Genomic DNA, 17,222 nt, shown 5'->3' on the forward strand with positions numbered 1-17,222 from the left:
AGGGCAGGTTCATCGAACGTGGACTTCTGCCCAGGTTCATCGAACGTGGATGGCACGGAAAACGTCGACGTTCGAGGTGGGCACGGCCTGTGTGGTGGGCCGCGAAGCAACTCGGCTGTACCTCGACTGGGCTGGCCCAGTGATGATGCAGTGAAGAAGAAGCGAGCGGGCGCTTGTAGTAGGGATGTGGCCGAGTGTACGTTAACCAAGTTACCAACAGAAAGATCCCTCAAAAAAAAAGTTACCAGCAGAAAGAAGGCTGATCTCAAAAAAGGAAAACATAAAGAAGGCCCTTCTCAAAACAAAAAACAAAAAACAACAGAAAGACTGAAAGAAGGCAGCGTGAGGCGCGGCTTTATGCGAGACAATAGCCTTTTTTTAGTCTATAAATGCGAGACAGTTGCTCCTCTTGCCTACAGGGAGTCGGTAGTATGCCAACCCACTAGCTTGCTTCCTTCGTCTGTTTGTTTTTATTTATTATTATTAATTATAGTTCTCAATGGAAAAATATTGTAGTTAAACTTTTAAAAATGTTTATCATATGTATTAAAAATGTTGATGAAGTATAAAAAAATCTGTGTGCAACTTCAAAAAAAATGTTTATGTCATTTAGAAAATATGTTTATATAATCTAGGAAAAAAGATCGTGAAAAAATGTTTATGCAATCCCAAATAATTAGCGTAAGTTTTAAAAAAAATGTGACATTAGAAAAGATCGCACATTAAAAAATATTGTTCTGACATTTTAAAAAATATTTCTAAAATGTAAAAAATGTTCATATAACATAAAAAATGATGTTCCATCCTATCCAAAAACATATTCAATATGTATTTGAAAAATGTTAAACATTTGTTTAAGAAAATGTTCAAACATGTATTTGGAAAATGTTTATAATGTATTTGAAAAATGTTCAATAAATATAAAAAATTACGCATGTATACAAAAAATGTACAACATGCATTGAAAAAAGTAGGCATGGCTTGACAAAAAAATATTAAAAAAACAATGGGAACCAAAACACATAGAAAAGGAGAAAAAGAAACACATGGAAGCTTCTAAACCCGGACCAAATAGATCCATAGAAGCTTCCCAAAAACGTTGGTGGGAGCTAGAACCTACAGTATTGGGTCTGCCCACTGGATCCACTCATCAGAAGTGAGACTTGAAGGTTCCCTCGATACATGCGAGATATAGCCCCGACGGGCAGAGAAGCCCCTTTGACGACACCATCCAAAGCACCCCTCTTGTTCTTTGGGTCAAGCCGATACGGCGCGCAGTTCTCTCCCATTGAGGTGACCCTTACGGGCGTGGCTACTTAGGGCATGTACAACGATGTTGACTCAGCTGTCTATAAGAACTGCCACGTTAGATATTTGGTGAGGTGGAAAAAAATGAGGAGAGAGAAAATGGTTGTCTGCAATTTGGCAGATGATCGATATCCATGAAAATCGCTAGCTATCGACGGCCTGTTCGCCGTTGTACGCCCAGGTGGCTGTAATTTGCAGTTTCTCCTACCAAAGCAGTGTAGATTACGTGCTATAGAAACCCAATCAGACGTTTTTTTATCGGAATATGTATCTGGCACACGCGAGTTTTTCTACAAAACGACCAAACTGTTTTGATGCCGTTCATTTTTAGATCGTGCGGTCGTGATCTCGCCACCTGATTGCTCCAAATGTGGAAGATAGAGTTGTGACATATTTACACAGACTGCCACCGCCTAGTGAGTTCAGCGTACCGGTTCGACGGGACTCGCTCGCCATGCCTGTGAGCTGGAGGCTGTTCGGGTAAAAAAAAGAGTACAGGCTACCTTCGCCAGATCCATGGGGCCGAGGCTCTCCCCGCCGTCTAGCCGCAGAAGCAGGAGCAGCAGACGGGGATCTGCGACGTCATGGCGGAGTAGGCGCCGGACGGGGGCAGTGGGCGGCCGCCCCTGCAAGGCATGTCATGACCAAACGGCGGCCAGTGTGTCCGAGCAGTTCCTCTTCGCGGCGGTGGTGCGCTCGAGGACGGCGTGCACGCAGCGGCCCAGGCCTCGCTGCCCTACGAGGACGGCACCAAGTACTCGCCATGGAGGACCCCCTAGGTTGCGTCTTCCTCTTCTCTGCGGCCGATGATGCGTTGCTCGAGCTTGGGTTCCCTGACAAGGCCTCTAACTCGCAAGAACTACTCACTGTACATGAAGGAACGGGAGAAATAAGTGTTGATTACCAAGTGTAGGAGCATCTGTGGTGCTGCTGCTTCTCCTGTCTACTATCTAGCGAAAATCAAGTCTCCGTTTCTATTGATAGTCAATGTTTCTCAAGCTGCTCATCCTGTCTATTGTCATGGTATGCGTAAATCGGACCGGATTGATCACCTGCAGTTCGTCCGTTCCCACAATGTCTGCCTACAAGCAGGAGGCTGACGGTGCCGAGGAGGAGGGCGCTGAGGAGAGCAAGATAGAGGAGGTCAACTAAATTATCATTTCTAGAGAAGAAGATAAACAGTTGGGTCAGTTAGTGTCGTGTCATCGGAGTCTTGTTGACTGTTGGGTCGAATGTATGTGTTGCTTGGTGTCATGAGCTTGTAGAATGTGAGAAGTGAAGATGGCCGAATTCTGAAGAAAAAGGAGAAGAGTTTAAAGTCTGAAACTTTTTTGTTTTTTGTGTGAACTGAATTGCATCTACCTTAGTTGATTAAATTCAGACTTTGGGATGTGACTTTCCACTTCTTCAAATTCAGAGATACTGAAAGGTGTATTGCCGAGGCGCCCTTCTTGAAATTTCTGAATTTGAATCATTCTAAAGCATGAAGAATCTTTGTTTGTGCCTGAACTGAAGTTTATTTTTGTAGGCAGCGAGGAACAGCTCCAACTGTTCAAGTGTTGTTTGCCTCAACTGAATCTCCATCTATCTATGCGTTCTTGGTGGTAGATGGTACAGTACAGTTGGACGAGGAACTTACATCGTAACCTGGCGTGTCTTTGGCATGTCCTGTGTGTGAGATGTGACAAGTGAAAGGAGAAATCTGGTTGAGTTCTCAAACTTTTTGTGCTCTCCTGTGATATTTTGGAACTGAAACTGAAGCGGTCTTTGATGCTCAAATCTAGTGTTTGGTCTTTCTTCACCGGGTAACATTCATGTTGTTGAATATATTCTCAAGTGTATCTGCAAAGCAAAGATTTGATCTGATGAATCAACGCTTTGGTATGTCATATTTTGTGACTAGATCTTGTAACTTTGACCATGGGAAGAAAATTGTTGAAAAGATTCCCCCTATAATTTTTGTGTAAAATGCATGGCAATAGACAGACCATAGACCTAATAAATTAGGTAAAAACAAAATGGTAACTTTAACCATGAGAAAGAAATTTCTTCAAAAGATATACCCCGGTAACTTTGTGTAAATAGCATGATAATATATGCATCATAGATGAAAACATCATGGTAATTTGGACCCGAGCTATTTTTTTTGTTGAAACTTACCCTTGACAACTTCTGTGTAAATACATGATAATATACGCATCACTCACCTGATAACTTACATCCAAAACACTACGGTAACTTTTTTGAACCGTGGGAAAAAAGATATTGAAACATAACTCCAGTAAATTTTGCTTAAATAGCATGATATTTTAAGCACCGCGTACCTAATAACTTACCTACAAACACCATGATAACTTTTCGACCTAGAAACAAAGTTTCTCAAATTTACACCGGGTAATTTCTGTGTAAATAACATGGTAATATAAGCACCACGTAACCAATAACTTACATAGAAACACCATGGTAACTTTTGTCTTGAGGAAATTGAAAAACATATCCATCGATAACTTATGTGTAAATAGTATGGTAATGTACCCCCCACGGATCTGATAACTTACATGCAAACACCGTAGTAACATTGACCAAAGGAAAAAAAACATAAGCCCAATAACTTATGTGAAAACAACATGGTAATATATAAGCCGCATACCCAGTAACTTACATACACAAACCGCGATAACTTTGACCATAGGAAAAAATGTTGAAAACATACCTCAGTAACTTATGCGAAAATAGCACGGTAATATACAAACCGCATACCGATAACTTCCATACAAACACTTCAGCGAATTTGACCAAGGAAAAAGTTGTTGAAAAACATAACCCCGGTAACTTATGTCAAAATAGCACGGTAATATACGAACCTTATATCCGATAACTTACGTAAATTTTTGACCAAGATGGGAAATTTGTTGAAAAATATAACCCCGATATCTTATGTGGAAATAGCATGATAACTAGCATACCACAAACATAGTAACTCATGTAGCCCAGACGTGGTAATTTTTGACCCGAAAAAAGACAAGAAAACATAACATGAGATCTAGTTTTGAAGACTTCATCGTGATGACTATTTTATGTGAAAATGATTTTTTGCATCAGATCGACAGTTTGAGTCATAAAACATTTTGAATTTTCGGAATAAGAAGAATTTAGGATGACATCGGCTTTTTTGTCTTCCGGTACATACATGCATGTGCATGTGAAGAAGGTGAGAGAATCTTATTTATGCCCCCGATAACTTATGTGAAAATAGCATGATAAATTGCACATCACAGACGTGGTAACTTATGTAACCGGGGAGTGGTAACTTTTGACCTGAAAAAAAGTCGTCGGAACATAACAACATGGGATCTAGTTCCGCAGATCTCGCTGCAACGAATGTTTTATGTGAAAATGGTTTTGGCATCAGATCGACGGTTTGAGCTACAAAATATTTTGAATTTTCAAAATAAGAAGAATCTATGATGGTATCAGCTTTTTTAGTCCTCTAGTGCATGCATGTAATTAGAGAAAAGAATGCATGTGGAAAGAGGATGATTCATCCTAATGCAATCATACATGTAATTAGATGAAAGGGAAAAGGTGTGGCAGTTTTAGCTATATGGCACACGTGTGCCAAATATCACGATCTTTTTTTATTTCTTTCCTACCAAAAGCAGTTGATGTTTTCTTCTACAGACGGCTGGAAAGAGATCCTTGTTGTACAGGCCGTCTACATTCCAATCAGTAGATGACGGTAGTCGTCTAAACCAATGTACATGCCCTTACTACGAGACGGTAGTTTGCCTCGTCAAGGGAACTTGTTAGTGGTAGGCCCAGTACCGGTACGTTATCTTTACTTGTTATTCGTTTGGTCCGTTTTTTTCCTTTTCTTGTTTTTACTTTGTGTATCTATTTTTTAGATATTCTAAAATTTATTTAAATACATACATTTATTTTTTAATTAAATTTACCTCTAAATAAATATATTTTCAATTTTGATTTACTTAAAAAACATTAATGTCACATTTAAAAAATGTTTATGCAGTGTAAATAAAATGTTTGTGCAACTTCAGAAAAAAGTTGATAGCATTCAGAAAAATGTTCATGAAATTTAAGAAATGTTCAGGCATTTCAAAAATATAATCATGGAGTTTTTTGAAAATGTTTGTACAATGTAAAAAATGCATGTGTAATTCAGAAAAATGTTCCATAATATTGAAAAATATGTTTCTGCTTTTCGTTAGTAAAATGTTTGTACAGTCTAAAACAATGCTGGCGCTATTTAGAAAAATGTTTCATGCCACTAAAAAAGCTCATTATATTTAGAAATTATGAACAATATGATCAAAGTCTTAGAAACAACCACGAGTGTACGAGTGCTGGCTGGGGAACAACAATCCTCAATCTCATTTTTGGGACTGTCTATTTGACATTTGACTGTTTTTCAATTCGACAACATTCATATTTTCTGACAAATGAACAGTTGACAACTGTCGACAGCACAAAATGGGACGCCAAAACGGGTCAGGGAAAAGATCTGACCCGGTTCGCTGGACAACTAGCCACTCCAAAAAATTCAGGAACCAACTCCCTTGATCTTCAGGACCACACAGTACGTGCCCAGCTTGCAACGCATGAAAAGGGCCAAACCCCTCCCACAAACCACTCAACAGATCTCACCTAACAACACAAAACAGCAAATCAGAAGGGGGAAGATGGAGCCGGACATGGGCGAGGGGGGAGGAGAAGAAAGGAGATCAAGCATAAATCAGAAGGGTTTGGGAGAAGAGGATGTACCTGACGAGGAACAAGAAGGAAGAACATCGGAGGGAATTCAACAATTATCCCAACTGCTCACCATCTTCTCTCTTCACCTGTCACAAGAACAAATCAGGAGGAATTTTCTTCATCTACAAGAGATAGATCAACATCAACTGTATTTCTGGGCAAATCCCATAATTTTTGTGATCAATTACATTGACATCAACATGGAAATTACACTGAAATGCTGAAATTGTTCAATGGAAAATACAATTTAGTTTTCAGAAAACTTACAAGAATATTTACAATGTAAATTAACATGGAAATTCAGCACTTCTGAATTTCCAGTGTAAATCCCAATGTAAATTCCAGTGTACATCCTGACGTAAAATCAAGTGTTACAGTAAATTCCAGTGTAAGTTGATGGTAATTTCCAGTATAAAAACTACTGTAGGTCACTTGTAATTTCCAGTGTACTTACATTTTTAAAATCCATGTAAATGCCAGTGTACATCACATTGTAAAAACTAGTGTGAATACTACTGTAAATCCCAGTAAATTGCAGTGTAACTAGCTGGTAATTTCCAGTGTACATACTACTATTGGTAACTTGAAAATTTCAGTGTACTCAAGTTTTTTAAATGCATGTACTTACAAGTTTTATTACAGTGTAAGCACCTATGAAATTCTAGTGTACAATCCCACTGCAAATAGAAAATCCCAGTGAATTCAACTAGGAACTTCCAGTGTAAGCAACTAGAAATTTTATAATTCAAACTACAGTAATTAAAAACTGAGATAAATACATTGTAAGTTCCTAGTAAGTAGAGAGCACAAGCCAGTGCAAAAAATAAAATACAAATTACAAAACAAGCAGATAGACGTTGCAAACACTATCATCTATTTCTAAACGCTTGGCTGCTCATGATTACGCTAACACTGACATTCTTCTCTTCAAATGTGTCATGAGAGGAGCATGATGAGGGCAGTAACTGAAGAGGATCTACTGAGACTATCATAGGAAGAACTCATACTTAATGTGAGATACAGTTGCTAAAACTTCCGGAAGATGTTTAAAATACATAGAAAAGTAAAAGCTAACAAAACTTATGCTGCAGGAAACATTCGAAAGCCCTACAGTACCGATCCAAGCAAAGTACAGTGAAAACTAGCTAAACTGGATTTAATTACACTGAAAATCTAGACAAAATTACTGTGCAAACTGGCCTAAATTACACAGTAAAAATCCACTCAAATCCTATGACAAATCACACTGGGATTATTGGGTAAAGTACAATGTAAAGTTGGGACATTACACTGTAACTATATTTGAATTACACTATAAATCCACTGTAATTACACTATGACAATTTACAGTGGAAAAATTAGGTGAATTACACTGTAAGTCTGTGACAAATTGCACTGTAAATTGGGATAAACTACACTGTAATTACATTATGACACACTGGAAAAATAAGGTAAAATACACTGTAAGTCTCGGGACAAACTTGCACTGTAAACTTGGGATAAAAATTACACTGCAACTGACATTCAAATTACACTATAAATCAACTGTAATTACACTATGACAATTCACACTGGAAAAATTAGGTAAAATTACACAGTAAGTCTGGGACAAAATGCACTGGAAATTGGGATATGTAATTGCACTATGACACACTGGAAAAATTAGGGTAAGTCTGGGGACAAAATTGCACTGTAAAGTTGGGACAAATTAAACTGCAACTACATTCAAATTACACTATAAATCCACAGTAATTTCCACACTGGAATATTAGGTGAAAGTACACTGTAAGTCCAGGACAAACTGCACTGTAATAATGAGATGGATTACACTCAAATAACACAGTAAAATTCACTCAACAACACAGCGGGAAAGATATTGGATAAACTACACTGTAAGGCTAGGACAAATTACATTGAAAGATATTGGCTGGGGACGAAGCGCCTCATCTGTTGCGCCGCTCGAGCTCGCCCTCGGCCTTATCGAAACAGAGCAACCAGAATGGGAGCCGGGCCGTGGGGCGGCGGTAACGGGCAGAAGAAAACCGCGCCCGGCAACAAAACCGGGCCAAGAAACGAGACCGGACAAAAACAAAAACCAGCACGAATCTCCGTGCAAGAACGGACGGATAAGGATTTGAATGACAACGAATTGCAAAACACTCAGCTGTAAAATAGCAAATCCGTTTTTTATTTCTTCGGACGATCAACGGCCAAATGCGGCAAACGCTTATTCACAGCCATGACTCATGCTCAACACCCCCCGCATAAATAAAATTAAAATTAAAATTAACAGCACTAAACATCTTCAAGTACTGTTAATAACGCCGACACTGTCACCGTGACTCAAACTCACAAGACACAAATCATGCACGCACGCAGCATATGCAGATACTGAGCTAAGACCAGCCATGCGCGCATGCAGATGGATCATGGATCATTTCTTGAGGAATCTGCCCATCCATTTGCTGGATTCCTTGGGTAGCGCTTGAGCGTGTTGCGGTCGACGTAGATGAGGCCGAAGCGGTCCTTGTACCCGTCGCCCCACTCGAAGCAGTCCATGAACGTCCACGAGAAGTAGCCCTTGATGTTCACCTTCTGCTTGATGGCGAGGTTGAGGAAGAGGAGGTGCTTGTAGTGGTAGTTGATCCTGGCGGGGTCCTTGAGCGCCTCCCTGATGGGCAGCGAGCTGTTGTTGCCCTCGTCGATGCCGTTCTCCATGACGTAGACGGGCGGGTTGCCGTACCTGCGCTTGGCGTAGAGCATGAGCTCGTGGATGCCCGGCGGGTAGACGAAGAGGAACTCGGTGTAGGCCTGCGGGCCGAGGGCCCTGCCGTTGCGGAAGCCGGTGACGTTGGAGCGGTTGTCGGCGTCGTAGGAGCCTCGGAGGAGCGCGTTGGCCGGGGCGGGCGTGGCGATGGCGTAGTAGGTGGTGTAGTAGTTGAGGCCGAAGAAGTCGTAGGAGCCCCTGAGCGCCGCCTTCTGCTTCGGGGTGAAGCTCGGCAGCCGGGCGCCGAGCCAGCTCCTCATGGACGCCGGGTAGTCGCCGTGCACGATGGGGTCCATGAACCACCCCAGCATGAACTCCACCCGGCGCTTGGCGGCGTCCTTGTCGGCGGTGGAGTTGGTATAGGGGAGGTACCAGTGGCACACCAGCGTGATGCCCACCTCGCCGCCCTGCGCCTTCTGGTACTTGCGCCGGTACAGATCGACGGTGGCGGCGTGGGCCAGCAGGATGTTGTGCGTCACTATGTAGGGCTCCCGGGCCGAGTCGCCGGCGCCGCATGACTTGGAGACGTGCGGCGAGCACCGCCCTGGCGCGAACACGCCGGTGGCGTAGCCGTACGTGCTGTACGTCCATGGCTCGTTGAACGTCGTCCAGTGCTTCACCCGGTCGCCGAACTCGTTGTAGCACACGTCGCTGAAGTCCACGTAGTCCTTCCTGCGCCATGCATCATCCGTTCTTCGATTAATAATTCAATTGGATTCGATTGAGATGCTCATGCTTCATGCATGCATGCATGCATGGCCCATCTTCACTGCACGTTACGCTCACGGCGAAATTGTTAATGTTATCACTTATATCAGGATCAGACTGTTCGTTCAGGCCTCGTTTGACTCAGCACGGATCTTAACCAGAGCGTTTACCGGCGGTATTATTCTGCACAAACTTTCTGCTGGTTGGTATCTCTCCAGCAATTTTGTACTACTACTTGTTCTTTTTGGAAACTCAGGCTTTATGTCATTCTGTACGACTAGGAACTGTTAATAAAAGTTTTTTTTTCGTATTTTGCGGGAAGGGACTGTTTATAAAGTTGATTGATGTTATGGCACATGTTACTATTGAAACTGTTTAAAGGAGATGTCCTGTGATTTGACTGCGTCACTTACACAATCTTTTCACTGAGGAAGCCACCTTATTTGTCCTCTAGCCCCAGGGGTGTGTCCCAGTGGTGCAGTGTCACATATGGCTTCAACCCTACCATGTGGAAGAAGGGAAAACAGTTAATTTCTTGGTGAAAAACAGTGTAAGGTATAGTACAACAAATTATTTTAAGCCAATAAGAGAGAGAGAGAGAGAGAGACCTTTAGCTATGACCTCATTGATAAGTCTGTTGTAAAATGTAATCCCCTCTTTGTTCACTCCTCCACTTAGTGAACCAGCTGCGAGTAGTAAACCAGACAGAGAGATGATAATTAAGTTGATAAGTTTTCTTTTTTGCGGAATTATAAAATTGATAAGTTGCCTGAAGGCAAATATAATTGGAGTGTTTTTTCTCTCGTAATCTGGCACGTACTTGGCAGGATCCTGCTCCACGCGATGGAGAACCGGAAGGCATCCATGTTCATGTCCACCACCAACTTCAGATCCTCCTGTAATCACGGATCGGAGCCAGGTTAATTATTTTCGAAAATTAATGTCGAACGCTCTACGCTGCCGCATGAACAGGACAGTAGCTCACCTTGTACCGATGGTAAAAGTCTAGCGCCACGTCTCCGTTGCCACCGTCTGCAATCTTGCCTGCAGTGCAAAAACCATACGGTTTTTACTTTTTTACTGACTGATAATCTCAAGCTTAAAACTGATGTCTGTCTTTGGAGAAGAGAGAATATTTGAGCCTAGCTAGCACTGCTTCTCCATGACTTGGTTCATCAGGAGTACGTATATGGGAGGAAGCCGCAATGGTGAAGATCGATCGGTCAGAGCGTGTACCTGGAGTATGGGCGAACTTGTCCCACACCGTCGGCCCCCGGCCACCTTCCTTGACGGCGCCTTCGTACTGCACGCAAGCCATTGCCGATGAGTAAGCACGTGGTAATGCATCTACCATCGGTACGTGGCTGGAGCGCATGCACGGACCTGGTAGGCGGCGGAGCCGGTGCCGAAGACGAACCCCTTGGGGAAGCTGTGCCTGCTAAACGGCGCCTTCACCGGCGTAGCCGGGTGGGCACCGCCGCCCGCCGAGGCATGGGCGCCGCCGCCGCTGGACGCGAGCGCCAGGAGGGCGAGGAGGAGAGCGGGGAGAACCTGGCGCTTACCCATGAATTCTCCCTGCTGCCTCCCACCCGCTGGACACTGCGGCCAATGGGATGAATGGTTGCCTATGTGCCGCGCGCACCCTCCTCCGTTATATAGGGAGCTGGCTCGAGGCGTCCATGGCCTGGCTCGCTCTACAGAGAAAATCGTCCGTGGACCATGAGCACGTCGTAGCCCGGATACGGCGGGAGCTGGCGGGCGGGTCCGGCTCACAGGCCACAGCTGGGAGGCGATCGCCGTCCGACTCGGGCCAACAGTGGCACACGTGCGCGTCGTGTACCTCGCGCTGGATTTTTATTCCTTTTCTCGAAACGGAGTGGACCTCCATCGATCGTGGTGAGGAGTTCATGGGCTCATGGCTGTTGGTTAGATGGGATCTGGTGACGGGATAGAACCAATCACATGCGGCGCGGTGATCGCAGCGGTGTTCCAACAGTGTCTTTGCCGTTTCGGGTGAGCGGGTTGTGTTGCCGCGATCGGCCGGGGATCCAGATTTGCCGGGACGAAGTGGACAGGACGGGACCAGATGGAGCCGATAGCTAGGGAGACATCCATGCATGGCCTGACGGACGAGCAACTTGGCAGCTTAACTCAAGAGAGAAATGGCGAAGCATAACTAAGAGAGAAATGGCGAAGCAGATGCAGAGAAGGAAGGGAAACAACTGCGGTAAGGCCAACTTCACCGAGCGACCCTAAACGGACGTCCGCTTTGCCTGAATTCTGTCCGTTTGGATAGAGTAATAGAGTTGTGTCCGGATCATTTCTGAGATGCGGTGGCCGTGCGCCCAACGCGCGGACGCATCCCGACCACATTCTATCCGTATATTTTTTTTTCTTTGCAAGGCCTTAAACTTTTTTTTCATCATTCATTCTTGGTACATGAAAATACATCACCAAATTTTGATTAGAAAAGTAAGACCAAAGAAAACAAGAATCACAAGAATATATTTTAGGCCCTGTTTGGTTCATAAGTCCTAGGACTTTTTTAGTCCCAACTTATAAGTCCCAAGTCTCTAAAAGGTACCTACCTGTTTGGTTTCTGGGACTTAACATGGACTAAAAGATCATACTATAATTATAAGTCTCTATAAGTCTCTCCTTGAGAGTCTTATTTCATAAGTCCCAAATCCCCACTTTAAGTTCCTATAAGTCTCTCCTGTTTGGTTTAGATGGGATTTATAGGGACTTTTTTAAGTCCCTAAACCAATAAGTTCCTGAAAACAAACACCCTCTTAGAAGATATCCAACTTCCATAACTGCTTCTGTAAGTTGGATTAGTGTCTTCGCGATGCATTCATTGTTGATCTGCGGAGGAGCCGCCTCCATCTTGCGTGTTTCTTTTCTTCTTCGAGTCTAAAGAAGTAGAGGTTGCTTCCTCGCATCTAGTCTCGTGTCTAGCCTCTAATCTAGCAACAAGTGCACGTGTCTCATCTACAACCTCTATGCTAGTTAAAAATGCACGAACATCTACTAAATTGCGCTCTATCAATATACCGATGTACTCTTGTTCCCAATACCCAAACTTGCATCCATTCTACACAACAAAATTTGAAGTTAGCACAACTAGTCAAATCTAGAGCACAAACCGAAGCTAAAAAGAGCACATACCCCATCGTTTAAGCACTTGATGAACACCCATCCGGGATGTTCCGGCGTTGTAGACACGCAGCGCACGACCTTCTTTAGGCAGTGGTCGCACTTAATGAGCGGCAACGGTGCGCCGACGAGCTTTTGGGCTAGCATCGAGCCCGACCAACCGCCATTCGTGTATCTGTCGGCGGACCACCGACAGTGTAGATCCGAGCGGCTAGAGGAGGAGCCACTGCCTGCATGTGGCCTTGTGGCCCTGCCAGGGCCTTCCGGCCCGGTGCCCGGCCAGTCCATGGCGCGGCTCGGCCTCCCACAGCCGGGCGAGCTCAAGACCGACCGGATCCGCCCCAAATCCGGCCGGCAGGTGCGTAAATCAAGTGGTCGTGGTTGGGTAGCTCGGGGGCGCCGAGGGGAAGGGGTTGGACGAGTGCGTCCGAGCTGCACAGCTACAATGGCAGCGGCGGCGGCGGCGAGGGAAGAGTGGGGAAGAGTGGAGAAGAATGGAGGGACGTGCGGCCGGAGGGAGGGAGGGGGGCGGATAGAAAAAGGCGCCCCTGTGCTACCGACGGGCAGGCCAGGGGAAGACACGCGCAGACGGCCCGCACGTCCGCGTGCTGTCCGTTTCACCCCAAAAACGGCGCAAACTTGGGTTAGAAATGAATCGAAAGCGGACAAAAAACGGACAAAAATCTGTTTACGCCTGCGCGCTAGGCTGGCTGGTTCGTTTGTTTTATCTCAAACGAACGCGCGCGGACAGGATAGAGTCGCACGAAGCCTAAGCAGATGGCTGGGCTGGCGCGCGGTCCGGTCGAGACGGTGATGTTTGATAGGCACGGGCAACAAGGAGGGATATTGTGAATGGCGATGGTGCATCTGTTCACGGTGATCCGATAGGATAGACGGAACGCGACGCGCGGCGGGCCACTTCGGGCTTGGCTCCTTCCAATCATTCTTCCTTCTTCACATGCCCGTGCAGCATCTCCTGTACGCGGATCGCCCCGCCATGTCCATGTAAATCCAGAAGCGGTAGCTTCACTTGGAAACTGGAATGTTTTTCTCTATTTACGGATTCCTCTCCTCCTTTTGCTTACAAATCAAGCGTAGAATTTGCATTCCAAAAAACTATTGTGAAATTCGTTTGGATCAAGGCGCGTGCAGCCCTAACTCCGATGACAGTGCTCATGTTAGGGTATCCTTTTTTACTCGGATGAAAGAGAAGGCTCCAAGGTGAAACTAGAGTCAATGCAAGTTGTGGATGTAGCGGGCATCGGCAGGGCAACTGGTGATAGAGCATGGTAAAGAATAAGATGTACTTAAAATAGGTTGTTAAACGCGTTTGGGGTGATTTTTTTTCAATTGAAACCACTATAATTTCAAGTGATTAAGTATTTTCTATGCTCTATTTGGCATACTTCGTCATGAGTACAGGTCAGGGAAGCCCCTAAATCTAAGAAGTGTTTGGTGCTCTCTCCATTTGAAAATCTAGGCATTGAATTTCGCACGATCTCTAATAACCGTCTTTGACATTTATCACACAAAAGTTTTAGGAAATGATAGTAACCGAATATTTTGTGAAACTATTTACAAAAGATAAAAACACCGAGTACATTTCTATGACTAGTAAATCCACACGTTATTTCATTAGTACTGAAAAAGGCTTCTGCCCGCTTTTATATATAAAGCAAACCACACATTACAACCGCCAATACAAAAAGAAATGGAAAATAAAAACGTCATGGTTACAAAACACTACGGAACAGCTAACAAGCTCCGAAGGACCCATAGGACATCGTAGCCCACGACTGCCTCGGATCAAGTCATCGACGCTACCGCGACAAGGGAGCTATTCCCCGTCCGAGGAAAGCCATGCTCCGTCCCTCCCAAGGGAAACCCGTTGTTCTGTCATTACCTCCGAAGAGGGCACCCCTGCCCTCTCGTCCTGGATCATAGGACGTTGTCTCATCGGTAGGTAGAGCAGCTCACCCCCGAGCACGCATGGACAGGTCAATCGGTTCCCGGGGAGAGGACGACAGCCGTGGCGACCTCACCTCTGAAGGAAGCCCGTACATCGCCACCGTCTCCGGCCAAGACCCAAAAGCCCACCACAGTTGTCGAGCAGGGACACTACTGAAGACCGGCAGACCACCACCACACTGAACCGCTGACCATGTAGAACCCCCAAGGCGGCACCTTCAAGAAGTAAACGACATCAATGCGTCGTCGTCGCCCAATCCAGATATTTTAGCTTTCGCCCGGGACCAAGAGGCAGAGGGCGGGGTGTAAGTCTCGATGTCGCCCACAGAGGGAGAACAGTGCCATGAGTGTCACAAACATCGTGACCGGTCTCACCGACCAAGGGTTTCCCCCGACCTAGAGCCTGCACCCAACACCCTTCCAACTTGTAAAACGGGAGAGCCAAAGGGTGCCCACATCCCAACCGACCGTGGAGAACAAGGCGCAAGCGAGGCCACCACCTTCAGATCGGATCCATGCTCGCCGCCGTCGCACTGCCCGGCGCGAACAAGGACAGCACCCCGCAGCGCCATCCCCAGTCGAAGTGGATGAGGCGCCCTCTCCAGCAGTGGCCACCGCCACCCACGACACCCACATCCCCTAGGGGACCAGAACGGCCTTGCCCGACCTAGTCCCCATCGCCACCACTGCGGAGCCGCGTCACCGCCTCCTAGTATGGCAGCTACCAGATTTGCGTGACCTCGCCACCGTAGAGCCCGCTGGACCCAGCTCCCCCGCGAGTGGTTGGTTCGTGCCGTCGGGATCCCAACCAGGGGAGTGAGGAGAGAAGCCCCACCGCACAGGCTTCCCCCGACAGACGCCCTCCGACAACGGCGGGAAGTAGGAGGGGATGAGGGAAGGAGCCTCTAGCCGGCGACAAAGCTGGAGCTCCCGTGATGCGCGCGGGGCGCGTCGCAGGAGCGAAGGAGGGGGGACGGGTTGTCGCCTCGTTGGTACTCAATCTTACTTCATTAGTCAATAGTGAAAGATAGAACTTTGACCAGATGCTTTCTAGGGTTATTTTGCTAAGGGAAATGTGATGACGATAATAGTTTGCAGGCAACCTCGATGGCATTCCTCCTTTTAGTGATGTGTGGGGGTCTTTGTGGCTTGCGACGTTAATTAGGTGGTGATGTCTTATTTTGTGGGCATGTTGTAAAGCTTTCGGCATGTTTTCTCGCTAATTAACTGAACAGATGGACAATACCTTCTTTTTCTTCTTAATTAACTAACATAGCCATTTGGACACCGATGTAGAAAAAAATTAGCCGGACAAATACTTTATTATGGAAAAAGTTAGCCGCACAACGTGCATTATTTATGGCCTTGTACCAACCAACACGATCCCTATAGAGGATCAGGATCACGGCACTAACAGCTACAGGATCAACGAGCTGCGATTTTGGCTATCTCCAGTCAGGTGCTAATTGCCTGAATCTTGCTAACACGAACACGCTTGATATCGCATCGTTTACAGCCAATGAACAACCATATTAAAACGGAGTTTGGATCGGGAGGGCAAAGACAAATGCAGCGAGCAGCGTGGGTGTAGGCCCTGTTTAGAATCATCGACTACTAATATATCGTTCATAGACTACTTTATTGTACGAAAACATTCGTAGGAAACTATTAACAAACAATGTGTGGTGGGTGGAATTAAAACCACAACTGAAGCAATGAAGTTGACTCTTTTCAGCAGGGCTCGTAGAAACCCATACTAACACATGTACTCACTTCGTCCCAAAATAATATCTTAACTTTGTATTAACTCTAGTATAAATTTATACTAAGCTTAAGACATTTATTTTGGGACAAAAGAAATACGAACGGAGGACATAGGGCTGCGACGTGTACAAGTATACAACGGTCTCAAAATGCCGATGCACCCAGGAAGAGGAAGTGCCTCTACCTCACGGCAAACTGACTGATCTGCAGGAACCAGCTCCGTCTCCTCTCCTGCCTCACACACCTTCCACGCAAATACGCAATGGAACTGAGATCCGCGCGCCATCGATTCGCGTCTTGCGAAGTCGATCGCGTGCGTCGTCCAGCGGTCCAGCCTTCCCGATAAGGAATTGCAAATGGCGATACATAGGCTTTGCCCCATCGAACGCGACGCGCGGCTGGCTAGCTCGCGTTTGTGTGCTTCCAATCATTCTTTCACCCGATGCATGGCCTTGATGCGGATCACCCCGTCACGTCCACGTATTCGTTTTGAAAATTGTCTAGCGTTATTTATCTAGTGTATTTTCGTTGAGTTGTTCGTCAATTTTTAAACTATCCACTTCAACACTTAGGGCATCTCCAACTCGATCTTCAAACTGCCCACATACATCCGAAACGCATTGTTCGAATGTCTTGTGCCATCCAACGGCCGTGGTGTTTTATCCCATAAATCGGAGATAAACATGTGAGAGCTTTGCGGGCGCCTAGATCGCTACCATGTCCGCGTGTGACCGCTCTGCCCCCCTCCCCCCCCCCCTCGCCCGCATGTGCTTCCTGC

General features: G+C 45.6%; 1 pseudogene; it reads right to left on the minus strand.

Annotated features, from left to right (window-relative positions):
- Nucleotides 1-8,325: 8,325 nt before the first annotated feature.
- Nucleotides 8,326-11,191, minus strand: LOC119302042 (annotated as a pseudogene).
- Between the last annotated feature and the right edge of the window lie 6,031 nt (nucleotides 11,192-17,222).

Source organism: Triticum dicoccoides, chromosome 5A (genome assembly GCF_002162155.2).
Source record: "Triticum dicoccoides isolate Atlit2015 ecotype Zavitan chromosome 5A, WEW_v2.0, whole genome shotgun sequence".
Classification (NCBI taxonomy): domain Eukaryota; kingdom Viridiplantae; phylum Streptophyta; class Magnoliopsida; order Poales; family Poaceae; genus Triticum; species Triticum dicoccoides.